This window comes from Rhea americana, unplaced genomic scaffold (assembly GCF_003343005.1).
Source record: "Rhea americana isolate MKP2758 unplaced genomic scaffold, rheAme1 scaffold_49, whole genome shotgun sequence".
In the NCBI taxonomy this organism is placed as follows: Eukaryota; Metazoa; Chordata; class Aves; order Rheiformes; family Rheidae; genus Rhea; species Rhea americana.
The window spans coordinates 37,281-49,680 of NW_028186634.1; the positions used below are offsets into that span (position 1 = coordinate 37,281).

General features: G+C 45.0%; 1 protein-coding gene across 1 annotated transcript in view; it reads left to right on the forward strand.

Moving 5' to 3' along the window:
• Positions 1 to 12,400, forward strand: part of SLC67A1 (solute carrier family 67 member 1) — a 61,241-nt gene that overhangs the window by 21,285 nt on the left and 27,556 nt on the right. The gene's annotated exons all lie outside the window — the stretch shown is intronic.

Here is a 12,400-nt window from a genome sequence, read left to right on the forward strand (position 1 = left end):
GTGTCCTCTTTGCTTTACGTTTGACCTATATTTCTTTTCTTTGCCATACTAAGTTGACCTAAATTGCTCTGAAGCTGCTTCTTTTTTTGCTGAAATTTAAGCCATTGCTCCATTGCTGCTCTTGAGTAGACAGGACTGTACCCTAAGGTCCTGGGGTTGGAAAGGCTGTACCTTTGTAAATGATATCAGGCTGATGTGGCTTAGGAATGTTTTTTTAACGCCACCAAGCCCCCTTTGTTTCGTTCTCCRTTAGCTGGCGTCTCTCGTGTTCGTTGCCTGTGGGTCTGAGGAGGAGGCCGTGGCGGTGGGTTTTGCAGGGCCGTCTTCTTAAACATCAGATGGGTGAGTGCTTTGTCACCCTGACAACTTGACTGAAGACCAAGCAATGGAAACCCATGGGATGGTGGTGGCTTTAACTGGCACCTCGCACTTTATTCCCTCCAAAGTATCTCTGTGGCAACCATCCTACAGAGCTTCAGCCCAAATTTCTTGGGACCTAAACTGAAGTGTATAATGAGTTATACACCAAAAGGGTGTAACATCTTCCAACAATAAACTGTTATCTCTCACATAAAATGAAGTCAATATTAGCCTTGGAGGCTGTTATTCGTGCAATACAAAGGAAGGAAGCAGCTTCAGGCTTTGAAGTGCAGTAAACTCAATTCATTTTAGTTTAAAATTGCTCCGATAAATCCCGCTTCCTCTGATAAATGCAGTGTGTAAATCTGAAGTGGTGTCATTATTTCTCAGGTGATATTTTACCAAAGGGTAGCTGTAGGGAATGGTTTAATTTCTTTTGTCACCTTATCTCTGGGAATCATTTCAGTTCCGTTTCAGTGAAGCATGAGACTAAAAAGAGTTTTATGTCTCTTTGAACTGCATGGTCTGAGGCTTTGTTCTGAGGAATGAGGATATAATGAAGCTGGGGCCAATAGCAGGAGGACAAGTGAAACATGTTGAGGCTTGTCCTGCCCGATGTTTTTCCCGTTTCATTTTTTTTCCTTGCAGCTATAGCACTGATGATTGGGAATTTCCAACCAATAAAGTCTTGGTCAGCCTCAGGGTGACGTGCTCTCAACTAGATCTGCTCTGGACTGTTTCTTTTCCACCCACYTCAATGTCCATCGCTCATCACTCTTTGATTTTCGTGTTCTCTCTGGGAGAACTTTTTCCATGTTTTTTTTTTTTTTTTTTTCCCCGATTTCTTCTCTTTTGGTTGTGTTTTGATTTAAGAAGTAATAGGTCTCTGGAATGACTTAAAGGAAAATATTAACCTGACTAAAAGCAACAAAAAATGATCACCCCTAAAGCCTTCAAATGCTGTCAAGTTTTGCTTTTAGGAATTCTCATTAGTGGTGTAATTGAAGTACAGCCCTTGTTGGCTGTATCTGGAAATACTGCAAGTTTTACGYAGTTTGTGTCATTTGGTAATAGATTGCCTTTTTCTGCAGCCAGTTTAGCAGCTAGCCTTGATTTGTATCTGGGATTAAGTATAAAGCCATTGTTAGTAAACCCTTACCACTACGTCTTTTCCCATTAAGCCTCCTCTCCTGCTGCTRTCTGATGGCTTATCAAAGGGGAATTAATTTTGAGTCTTTTCTTGCTACGAATCAATGTCCCTGCAGCATGCCTTGGATCTCTGTATTGACTGCTGCCGTTCTGATGGGTTTTGTCAGGCATCGTCTCTCTTCTGCTGATAGTGGGCCAGATCCAGTAAAGAGTTTTCAGCTTGATAGGGCTCCTCATGAGTAAGTCCTAAAGTAGCAATGGAGATGTCRCGTATTTTGGAACTCCTTGTGTGCATGTCTTCTCCTGTCAATGGCCGCTACAATATGCAGTCTCAACATTGCACCGTGAAGATGCTGCAAGAGACAGCAAGTTAGGGATGCCCATTGCATAAGCTTTGCAGCTCCGTCATGKTAAAATGCTTTCAGGGAGTCTGAGTAAAAGAGGAGAGCGAAAATGCAGTCTGCTGGCCAGAGCACAACACTTGCATATAAAAAACGTGATTTTTATTCTCTTTCCCCCTCCAGCTTTGTGAAATTTTGCCAGGGCACTTTACGTTTTCTGTGCATCATTGCCTGTCCCTACCTGGGGGTTGTTAGCACCTCCATCACCCATGGCGGGGGGGGGGGGGGGGTAAGAATAAATGCACTCAAGTGTGACATTTTCAGCTGCTATTGTTATTGAGGCTTAATGAAGGGATTGGGAGAGTAAATGTCAGGGATGATGCTGGGTAGTGCAGCACAGTTGCATACTCTTCAGGATTGTTCCCTGTGAAGCTGTTGATGCAGGTCTGAAGATCCTTGTGCTTCGCGTACCGCAGAATTCCCCTGCCGCTCTGTACAGGTGCACTTCCTACAGGCTCTTGCTTGGCAGTACTTTGAAGCCCGGGTTTTCCTGTGTACTCTTGCTGCAAATGAAATTGGAATGAAATCACATCATTCTTTTTCATTGTGTCCAGGAAAGAAGAAAACCACTAGCCACCTAAATAAGTAAATAATTTCCTCATCAACCAAATTTTCTGTTTATGTAGGCATATTTGGTGTACACTAAAAGCAGCCAGCCTCTGAAATGCTCCAGGATATCACAAGAGACAGTCTAAAATCATTGTCACTGCCAAGTGTTCCCTAAGATGTCATGCCAAAGAAGTATGTGGCCTCCAGGTCTTGCAGCAACAGATGGCTTGAAGTACAAGTCTTCTATGTACAGCAAAACCAACTGTGCAGTAGGCCAGTGCATTGCTCATTGAAGCTACAGAAATGCGTAATCAGAGGTTTCCAAACTTCTCTGCAGACAGCTGGCTGTTTGTCCAACTCTTACTCCTCCTTGTTTCCAGCTGCGAGTTTGCAGTTAAACACAACTGAAAATATAGTAAATACTTCGCTAGCAATTTTCCTTGCAAGTCCATCAGGTAGCCTGCAGTTGCTGTCGTCTGGTGGTGAAGGGAGCAGGACTGTGCTGTAAGCATGCAAATGGGTGGAGAGGCAGCTCATGAGGCTGGCTCAGATGTGGTTCCCGGCAAGTGCTCCCGTAAATAACAGTTTAGCGTAATACAGCTGCAGCTGACTGGCATCCCCATAGGTGGTCTCAGTAGTGGGGCCAAGATTAGATGTTGTATAGGGAATGAAGAAGTCTCTTTTCTCCTGAGGGGGTAATAACTCCAATGGAGAGCTGAGGTGTGTTAGGCAGAGCTTGAAATGCAACTGCTCCACCAGGTTTGCAGGTAAAGGCTGTTCATGTTCAGGACTTTGGCAACGCTAAAATGCACTGAGCTGCAGAACATGCATAGAACACCCTGCAATTACATTTGACTCGTATGAAGTACATTAAGTGTCTTTTTAATTCAAAATTTGCTTTGAAAAGTGCAAGCAAGTTCAGTTAATACTTAACGTGCTTTTTGGCCCAAATCAATTTTTTTATTATTATTATGTCAACTAAGGATTTGAAAATGTATCATTTAGTACAAAGGTTTTTAGCCATTCCCTGACCACTGTTTGTCCTACCAACTGCGCAGGGGAGGAAATTAATGCAGATATGCAAACTTGCAACTCTGAAACACAGAGCAACTTCCTTTCTGAGTGTATTTAATATACAGAAACCATCATCATTATGGGATGAGAGAAACAAAGTATTTAATTGAGAGAGTTCAGTAAATATAGTAACAGTGAGACCATTCTTGGTTTGAACACATGAAGCCTGTCCCAGCAAGCAAATTGTGTGCCTTTAATTAATGGTTTCACCCTTCTGCTTATTGAAGTCAGATGACTCACTCTTGTGCAGAAGCCTGTTTCCGGGGGCAGACTGTTCATGAAATCAAGTCAGCTGCACCACATTCCTAAGGCTCTGTCTTTGCTGGAAAAGGGGTTGCTCTTAAGGGACCTGTTGTGTGGCCAAAGAGGTTGGAGCAGAGTACTGGAAATGGTTCCACTTGTCATGTGAAACATTTAATTTGTGACTTTTGGGTGTTAGTGTTCAAGTATTGCTTCCTGTAGAAGACTAGCCGTGATACGTCCTTTTTCTGCCTTGTTGTAAGGCCTTACTAGACAAAAGGCACTGGAGTCCTTGATGAAGCTTGTCAACTTTCTTGCACCTTGAAGTAGAAGGTGTTGGCTGTGACTGCTTATTTTGAACGCAGGATCAGTCTGTGCCTTACCTCTGGTAGGATGTCGCATTTACAATTTTGTCCAGGTAAAGAAGTAATTTGTTTTGCCAGGGATTACTTTGCTTAAAAGTGTCATTTGTTTGAATGCAGCTTTGGTAAAAGACCAAATTCAGCTGTCAGACTTGGCTAGTCAAGGCGTTTCCTATTCACTTCCTTAGCCTTTGGGTTTAGGGTGTGGAGGGAGCACTTAAGTTTGCATGAAATAAGAACTCCTTTCTTGGATCCCAGCAAACTCAGTGTCCTGCTGACAGCAATGACCTACAGAAGTAGTGGCTCCAGTCCCCTGATGGGAAGACATCGTGTCACCTCTAGGTGTTGGCAAAACAAGTAGTTGCCTACTGTATAAAACAGTCTGCCTATGGTCCCACTTTCTGCTTGCCCATGCCAGGGTCCCTAGAAGTCAGGCTTGCTGCTGCCATTGAGGAAAGAGCCAGAACACATTGGGGGGGGGAGTATTTTTGGAAGACGAGAGGGGTCTTCTTGGAGGTAGCAGTCACCTCCTGTCTCTTTAGTATCAGCAGACACAGTGGTCCTGGCTCTCCAGCACTCTCTTCTTGCTTTCTTTTCCAGCCAAACCCTACCCCTTCCCCTCACAGGAGCTGCCAGGCCTCCACCCCTTGTCCTTGGATGGCAAAATTCAGCTCTGCCTACGCTCTGCTTGAGCCAGCTCTGAGTAAGTGCATGGGGATCAACGAAAAGTAACACATCCAGCCRGTGCCAAACTTGCGTATTCTCCAAAGCCGCTGCCGTGAGCTGAAGCCTGACGTGTAGCGAGTGCTGGCCAAGTTACTATAGCAAATCCTCAACAGTTTCCTGCCCAGCTGAATCTTTTGGAGTCTGAAGCATTGTAACCTCATAAAAGCTAGAAAAAGCTTGAACTCATTCAAAGATTATTTTACCACCTACGGTATTCTATGAAGTCAGACATGCTGTAACATATGATTAACGATGTGTTCAGCTRTGAGTCACTGGGTAGTCTAGCAAGCGCTGCTCACCTTCCAACCAGCCCATATGTGGGAGTCCTTACCCAATGACACACCCAAACTGAGTATTTTAATAATTCACCACATTCTGAACTTGGAAGAGTAGTTAAGGGAATTGTTGCTTAATTAAAAAAAAAAAAAAATCTTAAATCCCTTACCACCCATTAGGGAACGCACGCTTACCATGAAGAAGATAGGGTGTGGGGGGGGAGTGTTGGAAGGGAGGAGCAGGATCCCAAAAAGCTGTTGTTACTTTGCATGGTTGTAGTATCCAAGAGTCTTGTACCACAGATATTGAGTAAACAGAGACTTTCCCTCTGCCTGTGAAGTGAGTACATGGAAATTAAGAGTTGCTCAGAATCACAAACGTAAAAGTGTGCTGGTACTGCATATATACTTTTTATTTCTAGATTTTCAGAAAGGAGTCAGCAGCATGCAGTGTACTTTACATTTGAAATTCAGCTGAAGTATTACCAATTGACATGGGGGATCCTGTCCCTTTGTTTCCCCTTGGAGTGCCCAGTCTCATGTTTCTATTCAAGCTCAAACCTTTCTTAACCTCAGGAAGCCAGCTGAGTGTCATGTTATAGGCGCCTTAACGAAGACATTCCTTGAAATGAAAAGCTTGCACTGTAGATTGGCAAGAAAAAGGCTGGAAAAAATCCACACCTGAGAAAGAGAGGATTGTGTCTGTATTTTATATTAAATAGTTACTTGATAAGGTACATGAACAATTCTTGATCTGAAATGTAGAATTACCCATTTCAAACTGAATCTCCCAAGTGCAAAGTGAGAGTTACGGTTATTCTTATTCTCTGGAGTATTAAGGTTTCCAGGAAAAAAAAATCCAGGGATTGGGCAAAAAAGACTCTGTCTCTAGTTTGTGAGATGGTAGTGGGAGACATGATTTTAATTCCTGATACAGAGGAGGAAATTGCATTTGCATCTCTCAACATGACCTGAGCAAAAGATCTTGAAATCACTTAGTTGTTTAGCAGGGTACTGACACTAGCTGTGTTATCCTTCTGCTCTGAAGGGAAGATGCTTTCTCCAATAAAAGTTGTAAAAAGATACCTAGGGAAGAACAAGAACAGAGCAAATTTATGTAATACTTCACCAATTACTTTCCCAGCCTCCAAATATTTCCTGAGATGGATTTCCCGAGATGAATGCAGTTGGTGACTCTTTAGGACCCCTCAGTGGATTTTTCCACCAAATGCTTGTCTGGTGTCTCTTGAGCCTATTTAAGCCTTTTGCTTCCACAGGATCAGTAGCAACAAGCTCCACAGACCTTGTACCTGTTGTGGGAGGGATCAGCTCCTTCTCTTCRTCCTGAACCAGGCTCCTAAAGCTTTTGTTTGATGCTTCCTTGTTCTTGCATGGGAAGCAGCAGTGACGGTCACTTCCCAGCCCCGTTCTTCTCTACACCACTCACGAGTTTGTGAACCTCTATCACATGTCCCTAAGACACCTTTCTTTTCTGTGTTGTACTCTATTTCTTTTGTAGTAATTGCTAATGTTTGATTAGCCAAGCACTGAGCTGATGTGTTCATGAAAGTGTTTATGATGGTCCAAAGGTCTCACTCCTGAGTGGTAATAACCATCATATCATATGTGTGAATTTAAGACTTGCTTTCCCCCTGTACATGACTTTAAATTTGGTCTGTGTTGAATTTCAACTGCTGATTTTTGTTGCCTGCTAAATCTTGTAAGGGCCCTATGCAGTTCCTCGCCGTCTGCTCTTTCCCCCACTACTCTTGGCTGTATATCCCCAGAAGAATTTCATACCTTGCTGCTGTTTCTAATCGCTCACAGATCGAACAAGACAGGTCCCAGCCTCACTGGCCATCTGTCTCTGCTGTGACCACTGACCGTTTACACCTACTTTCTGATTCCTATCTTGGCCTGCCCGAGCTCATCCCGGATTAGCGCTGCTGGGCTAGAAGCCAGATGTTGCAAGCCCCTGTTCAGCAAGTATGGTTCATACGTGGTCCATGTCTAGACTCCCCCATTTCTAGGCATGCAGGGTAAAGACTAGATACCAGAGTGAGCAAGCAATGCCTTAGCCAGCCAGCTGGCTAAAATCTTTTGGAGAAGYGAAGCTTACTCCCTCGTTTGTTATAAATGAATGTAAATGTGCAGGTGTTCAGAGCACCATGATGCCAGCACCATGCAATCAGAAAAAGCAGTAATGACGCATACAAGTGCAAGTTTGGGAATAGCAAAGGAAGGACAGTGTTTTGAGATAGGGTGTTTTACTAAAAAAAAAAAAAAATAAAGCAGATGGAAGTAAATGACACTCGGAACTAATGGCGATTTGCGGACAAAGCATGCAAATCCCCCCGCATCTCATTCGAGCGTAACTGATATGCCTCTTCGGGCCATTCGCCGAGGGCCTGCAGAGGGCCCGGCTTGGGCTGGAGCCGGGGCGGGGGCTGGCGCAGGCAGGCTGYGCTCAGCTGCCGTGGGATTAACGTCCTGCCCCAGCTGCCCCGCTGGCGCTGGGGCGCCGCGAGAGCCCAGCGCTTCGGCCTGCTCTTCATCACTCCCATTTTCTCTGCAGGAGATGGAGAGCTGGGTTGCTGCAGGAGGAGTTTGCTCGTGGAAGAAGCACAAGCATTTTTATTCAGTGCCCAGCACTGACATAAAACTTGCGGCTTATTTACTCTAGCCAGGTGTCCCAGTGGTAATCCCCTTCATGTTGGGCTGGTGGCACAGGGAGCCAGTGTCCTCCAAGGAGAGGTACACCACCAGTTGCCCTGTGGCGTTCGGGACAGCCGTGGGCTATCCATCCATCTCTGGAGCAGTAGTGGGCTCTGAGTGGAGTAGCGGGAATGTTGTAGTTGGAGTAATCCTGCAGAGGGCAAACTCAAGTGATTTACTGTCTTACCGCTTGCCAGATACCTCCAACCTGAACACCAGGAAGCAAATGGAAAGAGGACACATGTGCCCTTGGAGGCCAGGGTTTTTTTTCTGCTTGAGCTTTAATGCTCTTTTGGGTAGTGTTAAACTTCACTCTCCACCTCACGTGCCATTCTCCCATGGGCATTTGCCCGGGCAGCAGAGCCTGCGGGAAAGACTGGTGCCATATTGACCTGTGCCTTTTGCGATGTTCTCCTGTGAGGACTGCATGTTGGAGCAGCCAGATTGCTACTGCATGGTGCCACCAAGCCCTGAGTCCGGAKTTTTTTTGTTTGCCTCTTGGAGGCATGGAAGAAGTCATGGGAGCGCTGCTGGCTGCCCTGCACCAGCAGGGTTACCGTGAAGCCTGCTGAGCACGTTGTCTGGGTTTGTTTGTACTGCAGTGGAGTAGTCCTTTCCCCAGGGGGTGGGAGCCCAACTATTTCTGCACATTTGCATACCAGTCCTAGGAAATATGAAATTTTTTAAGCCTCAATTCATTTTTTATTAAGCTATGTTTTCCTTTTTTTAAAAGAAGCTTCAAGGTTTCAATGAAATTATGGGCTTGCTTGTTGTCTTTAGGAGGAGTCTTAACAACAAGGAACAGTTGAACAATTTGACATCTCTGAACCGTGGCTCAGGGATGAAATGGGCTGTGCAAGCATTGCCAAGGCAGTAAAACGAAATGCCTTGAACTGAACCATTGCTAAGTTATGCATCAATGAGTCACCATAAGTTATGCACTAAGTTTAGGCATCTCTTAAGTTATCAGGAACATGATGCACGTTTGCCGTTGACAGAAGACTGGCTGTTACTCATTTTCTAAAGAATACAGAGCTATTTATTGAAGAACGTGGTTTGGCATCATGGTTTTACCTGAACTGATTTTTGTCTTTTCTCTTTTTTTTCTTTTTTTTTTTTATTGATAACCCTTTTTCTCCTACAGCTCCTCCCTAAGGGTATATAACTGGATAGTGTGGCCAGACTGCAATCAAAGAAATATTTTGAGAGTCCTTTCAGAGCTCTTGAAGGAATCCGGACCGGTTATGAATGCAATCTTTATGCTGCGTTGTTTTGAAGTAGGAGTGAGTCACTAAAAAACAATTTGCACTCTCTCYATGCTCAACTTTGACTTTATTACAAAAAAGGGAAAGCAAACAAACACAGTTCCATTCACTGCAGAAGTACACGTCGATCCTTTAATCCTGAAGGACTCGCTGGGAACGGCTTCCTCCTCAAAAGAATTGCTGTATTGACGCAACATTCGATTGTGCAATTACACACGCGTGCGCACACACACACGCACTCTCACTCCTGTGCTTTGCAGGCAAAGTAAGGCTCTGTGACTGCAATGCTAATCACAAAGCAACCRGCAGTATCTAGCATTCACCTGGCTGTCCCAGCCTCTTCAGGCAGGAAACCAAAGCCAGGAATTGCAGCCCAAAAGGTCAGAGCAAACCCTGGAATYTGGGCCAGAGCCCTAAACTGTGTCCCTTGCTGGTTTGCTAGCTGTGGTAGCCTTTGTTGCCTTTACTGGCTGGAAGAGCTAAGGGATGGTCAGGAGGCCAGCTGTAGYTGTGTGTTGTGTAAGGGGGAGAAGAGAGAGCAGAGAATTAACCCCATTCTGCCCTCAGATGGCCCTGGATATTACGGTGCACGTGTAAAACTCCCCATGGTGAGGGCCAGCTTCTCCCCAGATGCAGAATTTCCCCCAAATGACATGTTATTGCTGCCATGGTGTGACGGGTTGGTCTGCAGAGTGCTGGGAGGAATAAGCTGGGTAACGCATGTGCCTTTGCTGCATTACTGTCAGTCCCCGTGCTCTCCTTGAAATCTCTTTTTCTTTCGTGCGAGTAAAGTCTGTGTTATTAAAAACCTGAAATGTTCCCCATAAATGTCAAAATCCTGTTGAATGCAGATATGCTGAAGCATTCTGGGCACAAAATCCACCCTGCTTTAGCATGCACACTAGAGATGTGTGTCTTTGACCTTATGGGCTGGATTCTCCTCCCATTTACCTTGCTGTAACCTGGGAATAACTTCTCTGGCATTATGAGCATTCAACAAAAGTGAGAGCAGCTTAGGGCTGATGTATGTAACATGTTGATTCAGAAAATGAGTCCTCCTTGTGTTAATTTGCCTCGTACTAGTTGGCCCTGGTGGCCCAAGATRACGCTTCTAATTCTGGCTGAGCAGAACCACAGGATTATGTTTTGTCTTCTGGCTTTTGAGTGGAATCACTGACATTAAGCTGTCTTTGACCTATCTGGGAATAATAGGGGTGGTTTTCCTGTTCACCCTACTTCTGGAATTGAGGCTACTGAAAAATGCAAAGACAAAACTTAGTCTGCAATCTGTTTGATTCCTCGTGGAATAACATGTAGTGAATTCCTGCTTTGTCTCATCCTGGCAGCTTGATACCCGCTAGGATTTACAGTTATCTGAAAGTAAATACAGAAAGTGGTTAAGCATTAGATGGGAAGAAATTCAACTTCATTCCAGTCAGCTTTGAATGCTTATTTTTTCTTGGGTTTAAGCTGTTTACCACRCCATTATTATTAATGGTTTCATCATCAATTTTGCTTTCCCACCAGCATTAAGGAWGTAGTTTCCAGACAGGAAGTCCTATCTGCCAGCCACTTGTCCATTACAAATGACCAGAGGCTACAAAGTGAGTCTTGAAATGTAAATGCTCCAGTCTCCAGCAGTCTGCACAGCACATAAATGGTGCCCTGCACATGGCATCCCGTGTTTCAAAACCCGCATTAACAGTTTGCTTGCAAGCAGCAGGCAGACTCGTGTTTGTCGTAGGTGTCTACAAGGGCAGAAACAGCGTGGAGATGACAATGTGTCAGATGCTGGCAGGACCCCATTGCACTGTTCAGAGCACCTTCTCCTCTTCTCTCCTCTGTCTGGAGAGGTCCCTTTAACGCATCCACCACATCTGCGTAATTGCCTCAGGGAAATTTAAAAAATTAAGGCCAGGATAAGCTCTGCTAGCAGAAAACCCAAAGAGAGGATGAGGAACTCTGGCAGCAGAAGTCAGCAAGGGAATCTCTCTCCAGATATAACAGAAGCAAAGAAATTAGAAGTAATATGCTGCAAAACACAGATAAAGTTACCAGGGTTATTTTGACCATAAAGCCCTTGCTGCCTTGAAGCRCGCTGAAGGGTCTTAACCTCTATTAATCAGCAAGGAGCAGAAACAGGCCATACGAAATGATCTCAGCTGTCTAAGCTGATTTGCCCTTTTGCTCCTTTTAATTTAATTGTATTAGTTCTGCCTGTGTCCTTTGTTATTCAGCCCTCTCAGGAAATCTGCTTCTGATTTTGGCAAGAATTACTCTGATTCCAGATGACTCATTTGCTAGCAGCCAGGAGGGCTGAGAGCAAGCACAGGAAGGAGAAGGGGATGTAAAAGGATCCTGTGGGAGCAACCTGTTTAATTTGTCTTATTGGTGCCACATCGTCCCTTCTTTGCAAAACTTCCTTCCGATAAGCCAAACGGACAAAATTTAATGCTGAGTGTAAGAGAAACTTCCACTGATTTCAGCAGAGCCAAGATTTCATGCTTAAATCTTAAAGGGTTTAAGACCTGAGAGATGTGCTCCACCAAGTTCTTCCAGCAATCAGCCAGTTGTGCCAAGGAAAATAAATGCTCTTGGACCACACACAACAGCATGAAGCTGTTCAATACCAGAGGGAGATGGCTGTCAGTATAATTTAAGCAGCAGCTCACCTCTGAAGGGTATCAACATCATTCTGCTTTTGGTGCTTTCCTTCGAGCCTGGTTGGTGTTAGTCTTAGCCCAAGGGGCAGATGGAGGTGTTTGCCCAGCACAAGGGGAGCATGAGATAAGCATCTAAGATCTCCCCAGGTCAGACCAGTCTCCTGTGTCTGGGAGGAGCAGCTAAGCCTCATGAATTTTGGCTGTAGTAGGGAAGAGAAGTTGTTTCTACTCTTGCAGATGTCCCCTTGTGGGCAGCAAATTATTACTGGGTGGAGGGCTCAGATCCTGGGCTTCTGGGTCAGCTGTGCCCGCAGACTCTGTCTTAACCAGAGAGGTGACTCATACAGAGTAAAGCAGAGCCCATGGTGCCAARGGCCCTGGGCTACTCAGAGGATTTGGTGTGCCGTTGTTTGGTCAGTGAGGAATAAGAGAGTAACGGATTAGCCCCAGGGTCCTGTCACTAGCTTAGCATGCAGAGAAGGATCTCATTCTGGAATCTGCTGGCCTCCACCCCCAGCAGTGACAGCAGAGTGGTTAGCACTGCTAACCCTAGGGTGTTTCTGCTGTTGGTGGCACTTGGGTCACTTTATCCCTTCCTAGAGAGCTGTTCCTCTGAGCTGC